Source organism: Quercus suber, unplaced genomic scaffold, assembly GCF_002906115.3.
Source record: "Quercus suber isolate HL8 unplaced genomic scaffold, Cork oak 2.0 scaffold_9, whole genome shotgun sequence".
NCBI lineage: Eukaryota > Viridiplantae > Streptophyta > Magnoliopsida > Fagales > Fagaceae > Quercus > Quercus suber.
In genome coordinates, this window is record NW_027069475.1 from 1,501,441 (window position 1) to 1,509,311 (window position 7,871).

Genomic DNA, 7,871 nt, shown 5'->3' on the forward strand with positions numbered 1-7,871 from the left:
AATGTTTATAATAATTAAAAAAATCTTCTAAAAATAATAATAATTAAAAAAAAAAAACTTAATAACTGTCAAATAATATATCAAGATGACGTATGTGTGCTGACGCCAAATATTGTTAAATGACACATCATGGTTGGACCTTAGTAGAACCCCAATCTAAGCTCAAAAAGGTTAAACCTCTCTCTTTTCTAATTTTTTTAAACGGTTCAGGTTTTAAAACTATGGTAATTATTAATAAAATTCAGATCAACCCAATATATGCATAATGTGAGATTCGAACCGTGTTAAATTCATCACTACCACAAACTTGCGCTTCATCTTTCTTCAGCTGGAAACTATACTTTTTACTTTATTAATGTTGAAGATGCTTTGAAGAGTGAAGACCACAGAAAGAATTTTTTGTGCGTTTGTCTACAGCTGTATGTGGAAGTTTTCTAGTATGTACTAGTGGAAATATTCCTCTCTCTCTATCTCTACCTACCTCAATGGCAAGAGGATTGACGTTCACTACTGTAGGACTCACTGTCCTTATTGCTCTTGTATTAGTCCATCCAACTTGCTGTGCTACTACTGCTATGGTTAATCATACCTGTTCCGCTTCTTCCTGTGGAAATATCCACAACATAAGCTTTCCTTTTCGATTGAAGACCGACCCAGAAAACTGCGGGGACTTCAGTTTTGAACTTTCGTGTGAGAACAATCGTACGGTGCTATACATATCTAGTGGAAAATACTACGTACAGGAAATCAGTTACAACAACTACACAATCCGTATTGTGGACTTGGGTATACACTAGGACAATTACTTCTCCTTCTCCACCCCGACTTATTCTTCATCTCGATATTATCTCAATTTTTACAGCCCATATTACACTTATCTACGAAAGGGGACAAAGGTGAATTACCGGGATCTCGAACTATCTCGGAGTGTGGTTTTGATGAGCTGTGAAAAACCAGTGAATTCTCCATTTGTATTTGGACACTTCTACTTGCAATTATAATGACAACTCTTCTTCTGTATCTGATTCCAAGAGGTATAGATATCTTAAAGTTGGTATAACCAACGCATCCCAAGTGGAGGAGTCGTGCAAAGTAGAGAACATGTTTCGGACATCGTGGCCAAGAAGTGACGATTCAAATATTTCCTGTAAAGACGTCCACAATGAATTGGCATATGGTTTTGAGCTTTCATGGCTCGAAAGAAATTGTGAAAGTTATTGCGCAAGATACAGCCATTATTGCTACCTCGATGACGCGAACCATATTCAATGCATCAGTACTGGTGGGTAAATAAAGCGAGAAAGGCCGTAATACTTTCCATTTACATGTTGACCATTAGTTTCCCTTTGCATGATTCTTGCATTTTTCCACTGTCACCATTCACTAACCATTTCGTGTATATACTGTTTCTATTAAACTTCTATAAGACCAAACTTCTTGGTGCATACACAATCCATAATAGACATCCTAGGATATTTTTATTCAAGTCTCGGTATAATGGCTAGATTTGATTTTAAGTTCTCCAAAAGCTGATGTTATTCTTTTTTTTGTCAAAGCAGGATTGCTTAAACGTATCCTATATCAACTCCTAGGTGAGGTTTCTATCTTAAAAACTTGTTTGAAGGGTCAGATAAAGTGGACAATAAAATAGAATTGTACGAGTAATTGTGCCTGATGTGATGATGACACAAGTAGAGGAATAACCATGTACTTGGGCAATTGGTTGATCTCAAACTTTTATGCTTGAGGAAATGAAAAGCAAAAATTATCGAATTTCTTAAGAAGATGGCTTCGTGGTGCGTACGCCATCAATTCTAGTGTGTAATTGACATGTTAGGGAATATTTATTGTAGTTTCCATATAATGATCAAATTTAATTTTTTTAGTTCTCAACGCTGATGTCGTTCTTTTATTTGTCAAAAATGCAGAATGGAGCCACAGCTACGAAAGATATAATGCAGGTGGGTGGTTGTATAGGATGGTTGTATTATGGACCAGATTCAGGAGTAGCAGATGAGGTTTCTATCTCAAAATTTTTTTTTGAAGGATGGTAATTAATATAGAATGGACAAGGAAATAGAATTGCATGAGTAATTGCACTGTTGATGATATTAGAAGTATTTTGTTAACTGAGTAAATTTATTATATTCCGATAGCTTAAGATCTTAGAAGATTCGGTAATTTAATATGGTATCAGAGTAAGAGGACTTGGTAATCAAATTTCCTCTCCAAGCTCTTTCACCATTTTCATCGATCCTTCACAGAAAAACTCGGTCACACACCAATAACTCCTATCCAAAGGTCCCCAATTGCAAACCACTTTTTTGGTGTTGCATTGTTTCTTTTCTCCCCTGTTCTTCCTCAATTTCAGATCAACCCATTTGGAAGTCAGATCCTTATTATTTCTTTCAAACACAACTCATTCAGATCAAACACACAAACACTATCAAATCAAGCCCATTCAAACAAAAAAAATTTCAAACAACCCAAATCAACAGTCATGAGAGAGATCGTAATTAGAGAGAGAGAAGGCGATCAGACTTCAAAATCGTGAGAGAGAACAGGATCGGAGCTTTCTGTGACGTACCCGAGCAGAGAGAGAAGCCGATTGGTGTGGGTCATGGTCGATCAAACTCAACTCGGCTTTCTCCGTTAAGCAAGCTTGCTGCAAAGCCGTTGTTGATGACGGTTACAGTTTCAGCATCTGGTTCTTAAGACACAAAGCCATGGTTTTGACAGAGAGAGAGAGAGAGAGAGACTCAATCTCAGTGGTTCGGGGAGAGAGCCAGACATGAAAAAGAAAACAATAATATTTGTAGTTTGTTGATTAACGGTTCATTCAATAAGTCTTATCGTTTGGGTCGAAATTTTGACTAACGGCTAGCCTGGTGCAAATTCTAATCAAGCTCCTCTCAATGAATGTGACGTCCCAATTTTAAAGAATATATATATTGTCAAAGATTGGATTTGGTAAAAATGAACTTGATTAATTTATCAAAAGGATTACAAGCTTTATATACTAGCTGATATAAGGAAATAACAGAATAAACCATACTAACCAGCTAACTAATCCTCTAACTAACTCTTACACGTGCTAAGTGTGTGTCCACTAACAGTTTATCTACAACTAATCTAAGCTACAAGTTGTTTAGTAACAATTTTAAGAAACTACAGTCGTTTATCTCCTTCTTCTATTTTGCAGTGCTTTTCTTCTTCTTCTACTTTGCAGTTCATCTTGTCCTCTGTTTCTGTTTCTTTGGCTGAACACTTCTTCTTCTTGCCACCATTCTGATATATATATATATATATATAAAGTCAGAAAATGCTACAAGTATTACAAATTTTACTTACAAAGTGATGTAACAATAAATGTAATAGGTAAGTTTCAAACTCATAAATAAATATTGGCGAAAAGCACATTTTCGTCCCTACATTTTTAGGCGATTTCTATTTTGGTCCCTAAATTTTATTTTTACCGTTTTTAGTCCCTATTTAGAAAAACGCCATCTATTTTAGTCCTTTCCGTCAGTGCCCTAACGGAAAATCCTAGGTGGCAGACGGAACTTTTAAAATAATAATAAAAAATTTTATTTTGCTATTAAAAAATGCCACGTCAGCATTTAAATTAAAAAAAATTAATTTATTAATTTTAACTAAATAAAAAATATTAAAAACAGAATTAAAAACCAAAAATTAAATGAATTGAGATTTAAGTGACACAAACTCAAATCTTAGAACACAAACCCAGAAAGAAAAAAACCTCCAAAACTGAAATTTCGTTTTCCTTTGCTTTTCTCATGAACCAAACAACCGCGAAGGATCATTTCTATCTAAGTTTATGTGAAACCTTTCTACTGTCCAAATAAACAAAAACACAGAAAAAATTCAAAAAGAGGAAAACTCCAAAATTTATTTTCTTTTGCTTAGATAGAAAATAAATTAGTGTTTTCTAATTGATGAATTTTGGAGTTTTTAGGGATGGGTTAAAATGGACGGCCCAGATTGAAGCAGACATTCCAGTGGACAGTAGTAGACTGGAATCGAAAAGTCGCAAATTCGGGGAAGAAGGAAGGAAGGTGTGAAAGCCCCCACTGGTCATTCTCAGCTCAGACCACCCAACTTCATTCTTTCCCACCTTGTTCAATTTTCGATTCTTTTGACCCTTCCATCCATCCATCTCTCCTATATCTATGTACCCAAAAAACACTCAAGTTGTCGCAAAACAAAAATGGGTGTGAATAGCGATCCGACCCAAGACGGGTCCGAGAGCAACAAAAGCGTCAGAAATATACACGTACGAGGCGCCGTGGCACGTCTACGCCATGAACTGGAGCGTCCGCCGCGACAAGAAGTACCGTCTAGCCATCGCGAGCCTCCTCGAGCAGTTCCCCAACCGGGTCGAGATTGTCCAGCTCGACGACTCCAACGGCGAGATCCGGTCCGACCCGAACCTCTCTTTCGAGCACCCGTACCCGCCGACAAAAACCATCTTCATCCCCGACAAGGAGTTTTCCTCCACTTTTTGGGTTCAGCAAAAGAAAATAAATTTTGGAGTTTTCCTCTTTTTGAATTTTTTCTGTTGTTTTTGTTTATTTGGACAGTAGAAAGGTTTCACATAAACTTAGATAGAAATGATCCTTCGCGGTTGTTTGGTTCATGAGAAAAGCAAAGGAAAACGAAATTTCAGTTTTGGAGGTTTTTTTCTTTTCTGGGTTTGTGTTCTAAGATTTGAGTTTGTGTCACTTAAATCTCAATTCATTTAATTTTTGGTTTTTAATTCTGTTTTTAATATTTTTTATTTAGTTAAAATTAATAAATTAATTTTTTTTAATTTAAATGCTGACGTGGCATTTTTTAATAGCAAAATAAAATTTTTTATTATTATTTTAAAAGTTCCGTCTGCCACCTAGGATTTTCTGTTAGGGCACTGACGGAAAGGACTAAAATAGATGGCGTTTTTCTAAATAGGGACTAAAAACGGTAAAAATAAAATTAAGGGACCAAAATAGAAATCGCCTAAAAATGTAGGGACGAAAATGTGCTTTTCGCCATAAATATTTGAATTATTTCTAGTTGATGACACATTAGTTTGTTAGTTTAATGTTGTAGAAGTTGTAGTACTTGCAATACTACTCAATAAAGTCAACTAGTTTTTTTGTTTATATTTACTGTCAAGCATGGCCCAATGAGAGTTGTTAATGCAATTTTATTAGGCCGTAGAATTTTCAAGTTATTCATGTCACTTATTTCACTAATTAGCAATTCATCTTTTGTTAACACAAAGTAATTTTACCTTTATAATGAATTTCTTGCAGATTTTTGGGTCAATTGGGTCTTAACAGTACAGAACATCGGTAATAACCTGATCTCTTCTTCAAATTTTTTAGCATGTGATTCATTAGCATTGTTCATAATTTTTTTTTTTTTAATTTAATGGATGTGCTTAAAAATAGTTACACATGCAAACAAGACATAAATATTAGTTGCATTAACATGGAAATAACATATGTTGTGCTTCCCTTTTGACACCCCCTAGACTAAAAAAATGGTCCCAAACATGAGAAAACTACAACCCAAAAGTACCTATATATATATATTTTTTGTTTAACAATTCAATCCAAGGAATTCTCACCAACATCAAGAAATTTTCATAACAATTTCATTAAAGATACTCTTAAAGTGAGTCAGGCTTCTATGAATAATTACAAGGATCACTTACCACAAAAGAATGGAAGTCTACATAATAATTACATGTCAATAACTTGTCCTAATGTAAATAAAAGTGATCACCAATATGAAATGCAAAAGAATAAGTTAAATCTCCTCTAGTGATCACCATTTGGCTTTGCTCACTAGCTAGCTGCTCGTGCTCCGCGTTTCAAGTTCACTATCCTAACCATCTCCTCTGCTCCTCTAGGAGCATGGCCTCTTTTCTTTTTCTTTTTTTCTTTTTTTTTTTTAATCATTTTATTCTTTTTTGTATTTTCTTAAAATTGAGGAATTATAACATTTCTTTTTTATTTTTTACGTGGATCTTAGCTATTTTTAATGCCAATTAATATTTTATTTTATTTTATTAATCATGTCATCTTTTAAGCGTGATAGCTATGTAAACATTTGACTGCACAAGTAGTTTCCATCACTGCGATTAAAAACCAAATTCAAAAAATTCAAAATGTAAGGATCAAAAAGAAAACAACCCAAAATATAAAAATAAAAAAGTTATTTTTGTGAAAATTAAAAAAAAAAAAATTTGACAGTAATGCTACAACAAATTTGTTTTCTAATAGTTGTTTATGTGATGTTCTTGCACAGTATTCTTACACCTTGCAGCAAAAATTGTCTTGGGGACTCCTTGTGTGGTGACCGTTTTGATATGTAAGTGGTGTAAGAGGCATTTATCAATGTATGATAATGTTGAAGAATTTCTGCAAAGCCAAATTGACCTAATGCCGATTAGGTACTCATACTCATTAATTAGAAAGATGTCTAAAGGTTTTGAGGACAAATTGGGTGAAGGAGGCTATGGCTTTGTATATAAAGGAAAGCTACAAAGTGGTCTTCTTGTAGCTATAAAGATGTTGGAAGGTTCCAAAGCTAACGGGCAAGACTTTATCAATGAAGTTGCAACAATTGGAAGGATTCACCATGGGAATGTGGTGCAACTTATTGGCTATTGTGCTGAGGGACTAAAGTGTGCCCTATATATGAATTCATGCCTAATGGTTCTCTTGACAAATACATATTTTCTAAAGAAGGAAATATCACCTAAAGTATTGAGAAAACATACAAAATTTCTCTTAGAGTGGCTCGTGGAGTTGAATAATTGCATCGGGATGTGACATGCAAATTTTGCATTTTTTTTTTTTTTTTTTTTGCTACCCATCCATGGTGGATGGGGGTTTGGCCCATTTACCGATGGGCCACCAGGGATCTTCGAAGTGTTGAAGGCTCCACCCTAACAAACCCAGCCCATAGATCCAACCACTTTTATTGCCCCACTTGGTAACAAGCCTACGTTACCAGGCTCTGCAAATTTTGCATTTTGATATCAAGCCTTATAACATTCTTCTTGATGAGAACTTCACTCCAAAAATTTCTGATTTTGGACTTGCAAAACTTTATCCAATAGATGATAGCATAGTGTCTTTGACTGCTGCAAGAGGAACACTAGGATATATAGCTCCAGAGTTGTTCTATAAAAATATTGGAGGAGTCTCCTATAAAGCTGATGTTTATAGTTTTGGCATGTTATTGTTGGAAATTGCAAGCAGAAGAAAGAACTTTAATCAATTTGTAGACCATTCAAGCCAAATTTACTTCCCAACTTGGGTCTATGGCCAATTTAGTGAAGGAAATGACATAGATATGGAAGATGCCACAGAGGAGGAGAAGAAAACTACTAAAAAGATGATCATAGTTGCGTTATGGTGTATACAAATGAAGCCTAGTGATCGTCCTTCAATGAACAAAGTTGCAAAAATGCTTGAAGGAGAAGTTGAAAGCTTACAAATGCCTTCCAAGCCTTTCCTATCATCATCACCAGGGAGACCGACAAGGATGTAAGAGACAACTTAAATTCAACTAGTTCATCATTTCAATTAGGTGAATCAAGTCAATCAACTAAAATTTAAATGCAAACTAGTTGATGTTTCAAACTATTGATTTTAATTGGGAAAGCAAACATCTCCACTAAATGATTGTAATTTGCGATTTACAAAGATGCTTCGTATTTCAGTGTAACAAATAATTGTTCCCTTGATTTATTATAGCTCTCTTTAATTAAAATTATACGACTTGTAGTCTTTCTCATTTCTTAATAGATGTTTAGTGGCCTGGTTGAAAGAGTTTGATGAGTTTCTATACAATGG

The 7,871-nt window shown here is 34.8% G+C and overlaps 1 pseudogene; it reads left to right on the forward strand.

Annotated features, from left to right (window-relative positions):
• Positions 1-485: 485 nt before the first annotated feature.
• LOC136069100 (rust resistance kinase Lr10-like) lies at positions 486-7,566 on the forward strand (annotated as a pseudogene).
• The last annotated feature ends 305 nt before the right edge of the window (positions 7,567-7,871 follow it).